General features: G+C 65.2%; 1 long non-coding RNA gene across 1 annotated transcript in view; it reads left to right on the forward strand.

Annotated features, from left to right (window-relative positions):
• Positions 1 to 8,071, forward strand: part of LOC311619007 — a 35,052-nt gene extending 26,981 nt beyond the window's left edge. The window contains exon 3 of the long non-coding RNA XR_014794434.1: positions 7,923 to 8,071. This is a non-coding gene — a long non-coding RNA (uncharacterized lncRNA). The remainder of the gene's footprint in view (positions 1 to 7,922) is intronic.
• Positions 8,072 to 15,142: the final 7,071 nt, after the last annotated feature.

Raw genomic sequence — 15,142 nt, forward strand, 5'->3', positions numbered from 1 at the left:
CCTGGGACCTTGGAGAAGCGAATGAGCCGCTCTGAGCCTCAGTCTCCTCGTCTGTAAAAGGGGGTGGATTCTGTCTCTAGGGCAGTCTCACTTCTCCGTCCCCCTCGAACGGTCTCCGCAGCTGCTCTGACTGTTTTGATGGGGCACCTTCTCAGTGAGCGGGGGCCGGGCTCAGCTCTGTATGGACAGTGGACAGCGTCAGAGCTGCTGGGATGACGGCTTAGTCTGGGTCAGGACTTAGGCTGTGACCGGGGGAAGTGCTCATTTTCAGAGTCAGGATTGGTGTTGGGTCCGCCGCCAAGGTCAAGGCCGTGTGCAGAGTCCCGGCGTGTGCACAGCTGCTCCTCACTCTCAGGATCGGGTTGGCTCTCGAGTTCGCACGGCCAGAACAGCCGCCAGGGCCACTCCCCGAGGCCTTTGTCAGACCGTGTCTGTGCCTGCGCCGGGCGAAGGGAACGCGATCAAACAGAATCCCCCGGACCCCGGCTGTTCCCCAGCCGGCTCTCCAGGCACATGGCTGTTCATTGACTTACAGGCGCTGTGCATGTGCTGCTGTGTTACATACACACAACACGGACGTTTCAGAATAACGAGAGTGAAAGTAAAAGTGGACAGAAAGCTAACCCTTTTTCCTGCACCCCACTGGGCCGTTCTGTGTTTCCCTGGGGGAGTCCTGGGCTGGGGAGGGGGTGCTGAGGGGGAGGGCTACAGAGGGCACCCTGAGGACTGAGGGGCCCTAGTCCGGAAGCCATTGTCACCCGGGACTTCCTGTGCATCTGTCCCCCACCCCCCAGGTCGTGTCTGGGGGTCCCAGGAGGAGATGGCGCCGCCCGAGGGAGGGAGTCAGTGCCCTGTGCCTGCCTTTTTCATTTCCACAACAAGTTGCTCAGAAAGAAAATTGTCCCTCGCCCTGGCTGGCTTGGCTCAGTGGATAGAGTATCAGCCTGCGGACTGAAGGGTCCCAGATTTGATTCCGGCCAAGGACACATGCCTGGGTTGCAGGCTCATCCCCAGTGCGGGGTGTGCAGGAGGCAGCTGGTCAATGATTCTCTCTCATCATTGATGTCTCTATCTCTCTCTCCTTCTCCTTTCCTCTCTGAAATCAATAAAGAAATCTATATTTAGAAAGAAAGAAAGAAAGAAAGAAAACTGTCCCTTTCCATCTAGCAAGAACGTCCTGGGAAAACTGCGTGGTGCCCCCCCCCCCTGCTGCCCCGCCCAGTGGTAAGCTACACATAACGTACGACGTGCCTTTCTCACCATCCTTCACGCACAGGTCAGTGCCATTCAGGCCATTCACAGTTTGCAACCATCACCACCGTCCATCTCCAGAACTTTCCCATCTTCCCAGACGGAAACTCTGTCCCATTCGCCTCTAACTCCCCAGTCTCCCCCTTTCCCTGGCCCCCACTGTCCCACTCTCTGCCTCTAGGATCTGCCTCCTCTGGGGCCTCACGCGGGTGGAGCCAGACACCGTTTTCCTTCTGTCCTGGCTTCGCTCACTCAGCACAGTGTCTCCGGGTCACCACGTAGCCTGTCAGGACCCCTTCCTCTCTCTCTCTCTCTTTTTTTTTAGTAATTTATTTTGAGACACCACATTCACATAACCTTTATTACAATATTGGTTACAACTGTTCTATTTTTAAAAAAAAATATATTTTTTTACAGAGAGGAAGAGAGAGGGATAGAGAGCTAGAAACATTGATGAGAGAGAAACATCGACCAGCTGCCTCTTGCACACCCCCCACCGGGGTTGTGCCCGCAACCAAGGTACATGCCGGAATCGAACCTGGGACCTTTCAGTTCGCAGACCGACGCTCTATCCACTGAGCCAAACTGGTTTCGGCGACCCCCTTCCTCTTAAGGCGGCTCCTGTTTCACTGCACGTTTGCACCCCATTTGGGCCATCTGTCCACGGACGCTGGGCTGCTCCACCTTTGGCTGCTGTGAGTCGTGCTGCTGTGAGCGCTGGTGTGCCGATGCCCACGCCCCGCTCTCCGTCCCTGGTGGCTCTTCTGGAGAGAATTCTGGCAGGTTCTCCCGTAGCCTCGGGTCTAGGATCACGGTTTTGTAAGTGACAGCACCGCATACGGACTGTCACGGTGAATGTGGGAGCACAGGCCGTTGTGGGGGTGCAGGAATGCAGGGGAAGGGACACGTGGGGAGACCAGCTCCTGTGGCCGCCCAGGATGGCCCAGGCAGACCCGAGGGAGGCACAGCGGAGGGTGGGCGAGGCGGTGTGTCTGGGAGGGTGGCCGGAGGCGGCGGGGAGCAGGGTGCGGAGACCGGCAGGCAGAGGAGCGGGGAGGGCGGCGGACCCAGACCAGGGAGAGTGGCTCGCCCTGCGGAGTAACCTGGAGAGAAAGCCACGCGGTTCTGGGGCCGTGGGGGGGGGCCTCCGTCCCGGCTCCTCGCGGGTCCGGCTCGGCCGCTGGGGCCACCGTGGCCCCGAGGAGGCTGGTGAGGAGGCTTCCCGCCGAGCAGGGCCTCCCTCCTTCTTGGCGCCTCCAGGGGCCTGGTCCCTTCCTGGTCCCTCCCGGCCGCCTGGCCCCTTCGTACATTTGACATTTCCAGGCTCAGCTCAGTCACCTCTCCCGAGAAGCAGGCGACCCCGTCACCGCAGACACACGGGCACACACGTGCTCACACATTCACTTGGGTATTCACACACACACCCGCTCATATCCATCACACAGGCGTACACACACACACACACACACATACACACTCATATCCATCACACAGGCATACACACACACACACACACACACACCCGCTCATATCCATCATACAGGCGTACACACACACACACACACACATACACACTCATATCCATCACACAGGCATACACACACACACACACACACACACTCATATCCATCACACAGGCGTACACACACACACACACCCGCTCATATCCATCACACAGGCGTACACACAAACACACACACATACACACTCATATTCATCACACAGGCATACACACACACACACACACACACACACACTCATATCCATCACACAGGCATACACACACACACACACACACACACACTCATATCCATCACACAGGCGTACACAAACACAACACACACACACACACACACACGCTCATATCCATCACACAGGCGTACACACACACACACACACACACACACACTCGTATCCATCACACAGGCATACACAACCAAAACACTCACTCATACCACACCTGTGTGCCGGCATGCATGAGTTGCACAGCTCAACCCACTGGTGCATGCCTGCACACACAACACCGAGTCTGTCACATACACATGCACATGCGCACAATCACACTCACTCTCTCTCTCACACACAGGCTCCCGCCCCTACCTTCTCCCACGTCTCTCATTTCCAGACCTCGCCTGGAGACCAGAACTAACATTTCCTAAGAGCCTGTGCGCTGACAGCCAATGGGTTTGGCTCTTTCCACGTCGGCTCCTGACCGTCTTCCCGTAGATGTCACCAGCCCATTGTACGGATGCACACACTGAGGCTGGGGGGCCGATGGCCTCACCGGAGCTGGTGGCCCCAGCCCAGCGCCATCCTTGGGGAACAGTTTGCGGCCGGTTCAGTGTTGTTTCTGTTGTAAACTCGCTTTGTCAAGCTGGCAAGACCCCCGGCCGGGACCAGGCCTGCCCCTTCTCTCCCGTCTCCGGCCAGAGCCCCGGACGTGCTCATAGGTCCTCGATGCTGCAGGGGTGGTCTCAGACGCCTCGGTTTGCCCTCTGCTGTGCCCTCTGCTGGAATGTGCCCCGTCTGCTCTGAGACCCACCCCCAGGGCCGGCCCCGGGCTGTGGTCAGGAGGCCCCAGAGGACCTGACCTCCCGTGGGAACTGCCATGGGCCCTGCTTGTTCACCCCTCTGTCCTCCTGGGACCGGGCGCTCCTCGGGGACCAGGCTGCCTCCGGTTCACCTCTGGGAGCCCGCACGGCAGGCCCCTGGCCAATGAGAAAGGGGGCGGCACAGGCACCCCGACCCCTCCACGTGCACTTGGCTCCGCTCTCGAGGAGCGAGGGCGGCCTGGGGGTGCCCTTGTCCATCCCCCGGGGCTCAGGCCCCTGAGGGGCATGTGAGCAGAGCCACCACTGCCTCCTGTCACCGTCACATCTAGGGCAGCTGGTTCGGCCAGCCTTGGGGACTCAGGGTCCCTCCCCGCCAGCAGGGACAAGGCAGTGGGCACAGAGGAGAGTCCCGGAGACGGGCACCAGCCGTTTCTCTGCTGCCAGCCAGCACCCATCCTGCCGTGGCCACCCCCCCTCCCGGGCCTCGGTTTCCCTCTCGGTAACACCGAGTCATCGGCGTGCCCGACCCGAGGGCCCTCCCGGCTGTGCCCTCCTGTGACTGCGTGATGCCGGGAGCAGAGGCGGGAAGGCGAGCTGGCCCCTCTCCTGCTGCCTCCCCCTGTCCCCCAGGGTCACCCCGAAGCCGCCCCCTCCCCAGCTCCCTGGAACTTCCCTGCAGCTGCAGGCCTGGTGAGACAATTGGGTGTTTTAGAGAAATACATTTTTGGGCTAATTTGCCATGCATAAGTGTTTCTCTTACCCTTTAAAGGCGGAGAACAAAGACGCCTTTCTGCGCCCCGGCGGGCTGCTGGGGAGGGCCCGCAGCTGTACGCCGAGGACCCCTCCCTCTCCCATCCCTCTGTCGCCCCCGCACTCACGGCCCCCCGCCCCGGGAGAGCCAGCCCGGACTTTCCCAGCCTCCCCCAGCCCCGGCCCGCGGCCGCCTCCGAGCCCCTCTGGCCCTGCCCCACCCCAGCCCCCACCTCCCACCAGCTGCCCGGGGCAGAGGGAGAGTGTGCGTGGGTGGGAGGTGGATGGGGAGGGGGCCGGCGGGGAGGGGGGCCGGCGGGGAGGGGGGGCAGGCGGGAGGAGAGCAGCCTTCCACGTGGTGGTGGCCGACGGGCGTGTGTCAGACAGTTCCTGTGGCTGCACAGTGTGGTCACGGGGACGGACGGTGTCAGTCATCAGGTGAATCACCAGTGTCCGGGGGCCAGGGGCGGGGGATGAGGCCGTTGTTCCATCCGTTCATTCATTCATTCATTCATTCACTCACTCATTCATTCCACTGGTCTCTGCTGAGTTCCCACCGTGTGCAGGTCTCAGGGCACTTATCCCGGTGGGAAGGCGTGTGACCCCAGGAAAGCGGCTGAGTTTCTGTATTTGGGGTTCATGAGCCATGGCCACCTGCGGGCCGGGCTGCAGGAGCAGAGGTGCAGAGGGCGGAGAAGCAGGGGCATGGCCCTGCCTGCATGGTGTGTGTGGGGTGTGTGTGTGGGGTTTGAGCATCCTGAGGGGAAGGGCTGAGAGCAGCTTCCCTCCCTGGCTGCTGGGTGACGGTCAGGAGCAGTGGTGTCTGCAGCGGCTCCCCGGCCTCGGCTCACCGCCTGCCCCTTCACTGATGCTGCTCCTGCCCCTTCCTTCGGCCTGGACGCTTTCCTCTTCCTCTTCCCTGTTCTGAGGCCACACCTCCCTCTTCGGGGGGCCTCTCCAAGCTCCCCATCTTCCCTCATCAGGCTTGGTCCCTCACCTGTCTCCCCTGGCAGCCAGAGACAGAGGCACATGGGCACACACATCACATGGAGAGCTGTGGGCTGCCAGCTTCTCTCCCCTCGCACGGCCCCATCTTCAGGAGGGCGTGGAGGGCAGGGACCTGGGGTGTCTTTCCAGCACGGAGGACGGGTGAGTGACAGACTCCGAGCTCAGGCGGGAGGCAGGAGGGCTGGACCCCTGCTCTGCACCCACAACAGTGTCACTAACGGCTGCTGAGCACGGCCTGCTGCCCAGGCGCCGTGGCGACCTGGGAGCTCACTCAGTGGGCACAGCTTGTAAGGTGGACACAGCTTGTAAGGTGGGCACAGCTTGTAAGGTGGGCACAGCTCTGTAAGGTGGGCACAGCTCTGTAAGGTGGGCACAGCTCTGTAAGGTGGGCACAGCTCTGTAAGGTGGGCACAGCTCTGTAAGGGGGGCACAGCTCTGTAAGGTGGGCACAGCTCTGTAAGGTGGTGCTGTTGCCTGAGAGGCTGGGTTTTGGAAGATCATCGGCTCCAAGGGAGGAGGTGCCCAGCCTGGGCCCGAGGCCGTCACGTCTGCGTGGCCCAGAGCACCTGCGCCCGGAGCCCCTGGACGGGCAGGCCCCACGGCTTCCTGCCGTTCGCTCTGTGCCTCCCGCCCCGGGCCTGGCTCTGCCCGTGTGCGGGTGAGACGCGGAGGTTGAGGTGCAGGAGGTCAGGGCCCTCTAACAACCCGCACGGTCCCCTGCGGCCAGCGCCCCCGATGGATGACACCCCCTGGGCCCCCAATGTCAGCGCCCGTGCCTGAGGAGGGGTTTCAGGTCCTCCGTGCACACGCGTGTGCGCGCCTGCATCCGTGTGCGGTGCCGCGGTGGCGTCCTGTGCACGTGTGCTCGGGAGAAGGAAGGGGAGGCAGAGGCTGAGGGGGACGGGATCCTGTGTGACGGGAGGAGGGGCAGCACAGACAGACGCAGCCTCTGAGGGGGACGAGCAGGCGGAGGCCTGGATGTGGCTGTTTGCCCCGGGGGCCTGCAGGGGGGCCGTGATGGGCGGGCAGCTCGGGCCTGTCTGAGCAGGGCGTCCCCAGGGCCCTCAGCCCCGTGGCTCCCTCACGGCCCCTGATGGGCATAATGGGGGTGACTGTGTGCCCGGATTGTGGGCAGGGCCTCTGCCCTTTCAGAGGGACCCACAGTCTGGGAGGAACGTGCACCCAGAGAAATGGAGTTTGGGGGTCGGGGCATGGCCGTGTGTGTGTGTGTGTGTGTGTGTGTGTGTGTTGGGGGGTAAAGGCAGCTAGGAAGGGGTGTGGCCCCCTGGAGGGCTGGGAGATTAGGGAAGGAGGCTTGAAGGTTAGAGACTGTGGGGGGAGGGGTGCACATTCACAGAATCCTAGAATGTGAGAGGCAGAAGGGGAAACTGAGGCCTAGGGAGAGGGGACGACATGCCTGCAGCAGTGATGGAGTCCATTCAGGTCAATCCAACCAGCAGTTCCTCAGCCTTAAACAGGCGCAGCCCTGCCTCGCGGGCCGTGGTCTGTGCGGCCACGGGCACACACAGACACGCACCACCCAGTGCCGTGGGGATGGCCACCACAGCACGCACCTGGCGGAGGGGCGGGGGATGACCCGGCCAAGGCCTGCAGTCAGGGGCGGGGGATGGTCTGGGTTGGGCTTTGAGGGATGAAGAGGAGTTCGAAGGCTGAGCAGGGGTGCAGGGATCTGATTCCCGGGAGCCAGGGGGTTTGATTGGCTCCTGCTGTTGCCGTCCCTGCGGGCAGTCACCGGCCTGTCCCCTACCAGCACCCCCTCCCTCGGAGACAGAGGCAGGCTGGGATGGCAGGACGGTTGGTGTCTTTCTGGCCTTGGTCAGGGGGTGAATTCAGGTTTTCTCAGGACCCAGCCTTGACCGAGACCCCAGGTTAGTCCTGGATGCAGGGCCTCGACTCAGCCCCCTTCCATGCAGTCACAGAACACGTATGGGGCACGGATCATGGGTGAACCTCGCAGGTGGGAAGGGCTGCAGGACGGGGGCTGAGGAAGGGCATCGGGAGGGGGAACAGCATGAGCGAAGGTGTGGCTGCAGGACGGCAGGGCCTGCTCCTCAGGCAGCACCATTCTCCTGTGGCGGCGGCGGGTGGGGGGCAGTCCACGGTGCAGTGGGGGGCGACAGGGCTAAGGCTGGACCGCCCAGGGGGAAGGCCTTAATCTGTGGAGAGCAGGAGAGATGCTAATGGATCTGAGCAAGAGCAACTCTCCGAGACTTGAACCCAGAGCCCCCAGGGAGCCAGGGGAGGGGCAGAGGTGTGTTCTGTGGGGGGAGGGGGCTGAGAGCTGCGGGGGAGGGGGCGCAGGTGGGGGGGTAGTGTTCACAGCATAAAAACTCCTTCCAGGGCCAGCTTCAAGCTCCCAAGGTGACATCAACAAGCCTGGAAAATTCCAGAGAATTTGACAGCGGGCTCTGGCGAGCTGGTCCGAGCTGACTCCGGACGGCGGGTGACACACGGAATGTCCTTCCCAGAGCCCAGCCCTGCTTCCCTCCCGGTCCGCTCCGAGGTGACCTGAGCACAGGCCCGGGCGGAGGAGCACTGGACGGCCCCCTCCGGGGTGTCCGAGCTCGGCTCTGCCCTCTGAGGCCCGGCCTGCGGTGTGGGCCTGGCTCAGCTGCCCGTGGGCTGGGGCAGCCGGCCAGCCCGCACCCGTCTGGGCTCCCTCGCGTCCAGGAGCTCTGCTGGCGTGAAGGATGGCACCGCGGGGAGACGGGGTGGGGGTTTGCTGGGGGTGGGGACAGACCTCACTCCTCCACCAGACCGCTCACCCCCAGTAGGGGGTGGCGCAGGCAGGGTCTGGGGACAGGGTGGGGGGCAGGGGGTGCCACATGGAGGCCGGGCAGCGATCACCCCTTCCTCAGCCCGCCCATGGTGGATGTCTGGGCCCTGACACATGTCGGTCCCTCTGCCGGGGCCACCTGCCCAGCTCTCAGAAAACTCCGAGTCGCCTCTCCCGCGATGCGGGCGGTGGGTGCACGAGTTTGGGCATCCTCAGGCCTGCGAGGCCCCCACAACCCACTCAGTCTTTCCCACCCCTCTGTGAACCGGGGACGGTGGTTGCCAGGATCCCGTGAAATGCACCGGGCGCAAAGGGCCCGCGTCTGAGAACTTGGATATCACCATCCTCAGTCACTCCTCCCGCCTCCCCTCAGAGCGCCCGCCGAGCCTGTGGGAGCCCTCCATCAGGGTCAGCGATGGCCGATGGCCGTATCCCCCGGTCAGCGAGCCCCGGAGGGCGGGGCTGGGACCCCAGCGCCCACCCAGGCCTCACGGTGAGCTGTGGGCACTGCTCCCGTGGCACAGCCCTGCACTGCCCCCGTGGCACAGCCCTGCACTGCCCCCGTGGCATCCGGCCGTTTCCTCGCGGGTGACCCAGAGGGCTCTGGGGTCTGTGGCAGCCGAAACGTCGTGAGTCTGCGCCCCGAACCCGCCGCCATCCTGCCCGCCTGGCGGCCCCACCGCGTCTCTGCCCGTCAATGGCTCCTCTGTTCCCCGGCCCGCGTGAGGCCTCCGTCACTGTGAGTCACCCGGCCCCTGACCCCACGGCTCATCATCCAGCGGCAGTTTGTCCTGTAAGACGTTGCTCACATCCGCCGGCCCCGCCCCGGGTCCCAGGCCCCTCTGCCTGGGTCTGGTCCCCCCTCCACCCCGGCATCTCCCTGCAGCCGCTGGAACGCGGGCAGGCACTGCCCTGGAACCTGTGAGCCCGGAGCCAGGAGCCGGGCCCGGCAGGCTGAGGGGCCGGAGAGGTGGGGGCCTGGGCCCGGGGAGGGAGGGACCGAGAGGAGGATGGAGGCACCGCCATAGACTTGGACTCCGCCCACGCTGTGCGGGCGTGTCCTAGGCCTGCTCCTCCGGCACTCAACGCTCACGCTCATGCTCATGCTCACACTCATGCTCATGCTCACACGCTCACACTCATGCTCATGCTCACACTCACGCTCACACTCACGCTCATGCTCACACACGCTCATGCTCACACTCATGCTCACCCTGTACTCACACTCATGCTCACACTCACACTGTACTCACGCTCACGCTCACACTGGCTCGCTCATACATGTTCACGGAAGTTCCCACACCTCCGCTCACGCGCACGATGGAGCTGTGCCCCTGGCCGGGCGGGGGCTCCGGGAGAGTCAGACACAGGCCTGTCTGCGCGGGGCTCACTCACGCCCTGGGACACGGGACCCGCGCTGGGTGCTGCCCCTCCCCAGGCGGGGCGGGCCCGGAGCTGGGCCTGGAAGGCTGGGGAGTCCTGTGGGGCAGGTTCGGGCGGGGAAGCAGGCTGCGTGTGGACGTGGCCGTGGCCAAGGGGCTGGGGAGGCGGGGACGGCCCCGCTGGCCAGAGGTGAGCACTCTCAGGGACCCCTTACTGCCGCCTGCAATTCGCATCCCCCGCAGGGGGCGGCTGGGTCCTGGAGGGTCCTCTGGAGACGCAGGGACCCCCGTGGGCCAGCTCCTCCGCGGACTCTGCTGCCCGCCCAGCAGGTCTCTGCGGCCTGTGGGGGGACCAGGGCCCCATTTCACAGGTGGAGGCTGAGCCCCGAGGGGAAAGGGGGGGGGCTGCTGGTGGGCGGAGCTGGAGGTTCCCTGGCCTGGACCCGGAGTCCAGGGAGGGCAGGGGGAGGGCGGGGGAGGCAGGGGGAGGGCAGGGGGAGGGCAGGGGGAGGCAGGGGGAGGGCCGGGGGAGGCAGGGGGAGGGCGGGGGAGGCAGGGGGAGGGCGGGGGAGGCAGGGGGAGGGCAGGGGGAGGCAGGGGGAGGGCAGGGGGAGGCCGGGGGAGGCAGGGGGAGGGCGGGGGAGGCAGGGGGAGGGCGGGGGAGGCAGGGGAGGCAGGGGGAGGGCAGGGGGAGGGCGGGGGAGGCAGGGGGAGGCAGGGGGAGGCAGGGGGAGGGCGGGGGAGGGCGGGGGAGGCAGGGGGAGGGCGGGGGAGGCAGGGGAGGCAAGGGGAGGGCAGGGGGAGGGCGGGGGAGGCAGGGGGAGGGCGGGGGAGGCAGGGGGAGGCAGGGGGAGGCAGGGGAGGGCAGGGGGAGGGCGGGGGAGGCAGGGGAGGGCGGGGGAGGCAGGGGGAGGGCGGGGGAGAGTGGGGGAGGCAGGGGAGGGCGGGGGAGGCAGGGGGAGGGCAGGGGAGGCAGGGGGAGGGGCTCGGCTCTGGCACCCACAGCCTCTTGGGGAGGGGCTGGCCTGTGGACCGGGTGGGGTGGCTGCCCAGCTGCCGGAGCCCCGGGCCTGCGATGGTGCCCATGGGCCCGGCCACGGCCCACCCTGTGGGCAGGCGCCTCTGTGGCTGAGCCTCTGCAGGGAGCCTGGGTGGGGGCTCCGCCCAAGGGAGCGGGTGGGGGATAGGTGGGGTGGGGGAGGGCTGGGTGCGGATTTGTGTTTCCACTTGATTTCCTCGGTTGTTTTCCGAGAGCAGAGCGGATCCCGCGGGCGGGCGGCTCCGGAAGGCGCTGGGCCTGGCTGCCGCCCTCATGCCCCCCCCCCCCCCCCCCGCCGCCGAGTGTCCCGTGGAAGGGCCCCAAGGCTTCCGGCCCACGCGCCCGAGTGTGTGACGTGGGCCGGGCACCGGGCCACGCCGGGTGGCTCCCCGTGACCCGCGCGGTGCCAGGGCCCTTCCAACCTTGTGCCCGCGGTCTGACCCCCACTCTCCACACGGCCCTGGGTGGCCGTAACCCAGGGACCCCGGTTCTCCCAGGTCCCCGCCTGCCTCTCCAGCTGTCTCCGCCCCCCCAAAACCCACCCCGCCCCAGCTCCGTGGCCTGTTCCCCTCCCTCCTCCTCCTCCTGCCACCATTTTGGGTGCTGCCTCCCACTCGCAGGCCATTCACCCCTGACCTCCCAGGCGGCCACGCTGGGCCCCCGTCCCCACAGGTATGTCTCCCTCCCTCTGGGCCCCGGCCTCAGTCCGGCCTCGGTCCCGGCCTCAGTCCGGCCTCGGTCCTTTGTGCCTCACACCTGCACCAGCGCGTCGGCCACTCCCGGCTTCAGACCTGCGGCCCCTCCGGGCTGCGTGGTGGCAGGTGACCCGCCTGCTCCGGGCCACAGCGTCCTGCCCCGTGACAGACGCGGGGGTGACAGTAACGGGCCAGCCGCCCCCGGCGCCGGTCTGAGGAGACGGGGGCGTCTGGCACAGAGTGAGGGCGGTAGGGCGAAGGGAGGAGCTCCCACCAGCCAGGCCTCTCTCCGAGCTGGAGCCTCCGCTAGGCACCAGCCGTGCAAACGGACACTTCTCAGCCTCGGTTTCTCCTCTGTAAAATGGGCACAACAGCAGCCTCCTCTTGGGACAGAACGAGCTGCTCCGGGGAGCACTCCGGGGAGCAGTCTGGGGTTCAGAGCGGGCTCCGGGAGGGGGCGGGGCACAGCTCAGAGGGAATCAGCCAGCACAGACATGGGGGCTGCTGAGGGGTAGGAGGGGGGGCAGGGCTGGCAGAGGCGGGCGGTGGGGACTAGGAATTCACGCCTGAGGCTGGGCGTGGGGGGGGGACTTGGGGGCTTTCCAGGCTCCTACTCCAGTCTCCCCACCTCCCCAGCCAGGGGCTGACGTCACCTGTCCCCCCTCCCCCTGGTCCCTCCGCTGTGCCTTTCCGTGTGCTGGTGCACAAGCCTCCTGCCCTGTGGCCTCTGCACACCCTGCCCAGCCCCTAGAGCAGCGGTCGGCAAACTCATCAGCCCACAGAGCCTCATATCAAAGCACAGCGATTGACATTTCTTTGGAGAGCCACATTTTTTTAAACTTAAACTTCTTCTGCCGAAGCCGGTTTGGCTCAGTGGTGGAGCGTCGGTCTGCGGACTGAAGGGTCCCGGGTTCCATTCCGGTCAAGGGCATGTACCTTGGTTGCGGGCACATCCCCAGTGGGGGGTGTGCAAGAGACAGCTGGTCGATGTTTCTCTCTCATTGACGTTTCTAGCTCTCTATCCCTCTCCCTTTCTCTCTGTTAAAAATCAACAAAATATATTTAAAAATAAATAAAAAAAAATAAAAAATAAATAAATAAACTTAAACTTCTTCTAATGCCACTTCTTCAAAATGGGCTCGCCCAGGCCGTGGTATTTTGTGGAAGAGCCACACTCAAGGGGCCAAAGAGCCGCATGTGGCTCCAGAGCCGCAGTTTGCCGACCACAGTCCTGGTGCATGCACTAAAACCGCCACCTCCAGGAAGCCCTCCTGCCCAGCATGGCCAGCTCTCCCCACTTCCCTCCTCCTCCCCCTTCCTCTGCTCTCTCATTTCCTCCTCTTTGCGGCGCGGTCTGCTGCCCAGCTCCGGCCCGTCGGGTCACGGTGGCCCGGGTCTGCGGCCAGCCGCGGGAGCTTCCTTTCTGTGTCTGACTTGCTTGTGTCCCTCTGGGCCACGCAGCCTCCCTCTCCCCCCCTCCCCTGGCCCATAGGCCGTCCGAGGCTCCCGGGGCCATCCCTGCCTCGCTCTCCTCAGGAGCCTGCCTGTCCTCCGGGAGCGGCCTGTTCGGAGCACACAGTAGGGGTGCAGTCTTAGCACACAGTAGGTGTGCAGTTGACTGTATTCGGGGAGGATTGGGCTGTAGGGCTAGCAGGGGTCTTCAAACTACGGCCCGCGGGCCACATGCGGCCCGCAGAGGAGTCTGATCCTGCCCGCCAGGTTTTTTGGGCAGTGAGCGCAGCCGAGGTGTTACAGTAGGAATTAGTAGTTCATATAGTCCGGCCCTCCAGCTCTCTGAGGGACCGTGATCTGGCCCCCACTTTAAAAAGTTTGAGGACCCCTGGGCTAGAGGCTGGGCACCCAGTAGGGTGGAGCAGGCCGTGTTCAGAGGTCCTGGTAGGTCTCCAGCTTTCACCTTTGACCTCCTACCATTCATTCCCCCCTCCCCCCCAAGCCAGAGCGTCTGTATTGAAATGGGCTCAGACCACACCCTCCCCTGCCCCAAGCTCCCGCAGCCCCCACCCCGGCTCCTCCCTTCGCTCCCCTCCTTTCCCTCCCCTCCGTTCTCCTCCCCGCCCTGCTGCAGCCTCTCTGCCTCCGGCTCCCCTCTCAGGGCCTGGGCCTGAGCAGCTCCCGCCGTCTGGAACATTCTTGCCCTGCAGTCTTCCTCTGCATCCAGCTCTGTCAGATGCCGAGCCCTCGGGCCTTCCCCGCGCCGTCTCTCCTGCAGCACCCGCCCCTCACTCTCCCTGTGCCCGCCTCGCTGCCACCTCGGAGCGTGGCCGCCCGCCATTCGTTTGTATATTTATGTGTCCACGTCCCTGACAAGAACACCCGCTCCCTGAGGGCAGGAGTGGCCAGTGCTCAACACACGTGTGTGCAAGGAAGGAAGGGGGGAAAGGAGGGAGGGAGGAGGGAAGGAGGGAAGGAAGGAAGAAAGGAAGGGAGGGGAGGGGAGGAGAGGGGAAGGGAAGGGCCTCTTAGGCTGCCAGAGCAATCTGCCGTCCATTTTCTCGCCTGCAGAGGCTCCTGTGGCCCTGGGGGAGGGGGTCCTCTGACGGGCCTGCACGTGGCCGGGCCAGCGGGAGCCGGAGGGACCGCCCTTCATCACCTACAGGGATCACTGAGCCTCCAGGCCCGGACAGGCTGCTGGCAGAGTCAGGGCGGGGAGAAAGCCAGGTGGGGAGGGAAGGGGTTTAGTTAAACTTCAGGAAAGGCTTTGTAACAAAGGAAACCCGGGCCGGAAGGAAAGACACCGTCCGCAGGGGAGGCACCTGAGGGAGGCGAGGTGGCCCCTGGGGACCCCCTGAGGCCGGAGGCGGAGGATCGGGAGGTGCCAGGCTGTGTGCCACCCGGAGCCTGGAGCCCATGGCTCGCCCTCCGGCCAGGCCTCGGGGGGAGGCCATGCTCCATCCCGGGTCCATGGGCTGCCGGACTCGGCCACGGCCACGGCCATGCTGGGGGCTCGTCCCGCCCGTGGATCCGCCTGGGAAATGGGAGCCATCAGCTCCCCAGCGCCCACCGTGGCGCCCGCGCCCATGGGGTTAAGTCCCCTCCGCTCTCCACGCTGTTTTCCAAGCACCAAGTGCAGAGAATGGCTCTCTTGTTACCAACATGGCTCCCGGGCATTGGGTAACGCTCCTCGGCCACAAAGGGGCCTTTTGTTCCCCTCCCTCCCCTCTGCCTTCCCGCCCCCGCCCCCCACTCCGCCTCCGCCTCCGCCCGCTGTGCCCCGGGCGGTGAGGGTGACCATGGCCTGGCCGTGGCCGTGGCGCCCTCACCCGCAGGCCCGGGCGCGGACGGGCCTCGCGGCCACGGCCATGTTGGGAGTGGCCACGCAGGGTCCCAGCTTCTGTGGGGACACACGGGGTGGTGGGACCTGGCGTGGCGTCCTGTTCCCTGGGAGAGGGGCCCTCCCGCCCCCGGCCCCCACCAGGCACCTCCTACCCTGAGACCAGGCGGGCGCCTTCCCCCGCCACCTCCCTCTGTCCGCGGAGGCGGGAGGGACGCCCATTTCCCGGAGGTGGAGACTGAGGCTCAGGGGCAAGTGTCTGTCTGTCCCCGTGGCCCAGGGAGCGGGGCTGCCGCTGGGCCGAGCCCTGTGCTGCTCCCCCAAACCAAACCCCTCCCAAAACGAGCCCTCGGCCGAAACCGGCTTGGCTCAGTGG

The sequence above is a fragment of the Pipistrellus hanaki genome, assembly GCF_964339955.1.
Source record: "Pipistrellus hanaki genome assembly, chromosome: 3".
Classification (NCBI taxonomy): Eukaryota; Metazoa; Chordata; class Mammalia; order Chiroptera; family Vespertilionidae; genus Pipistrellus; species Pipistrellus hanaki.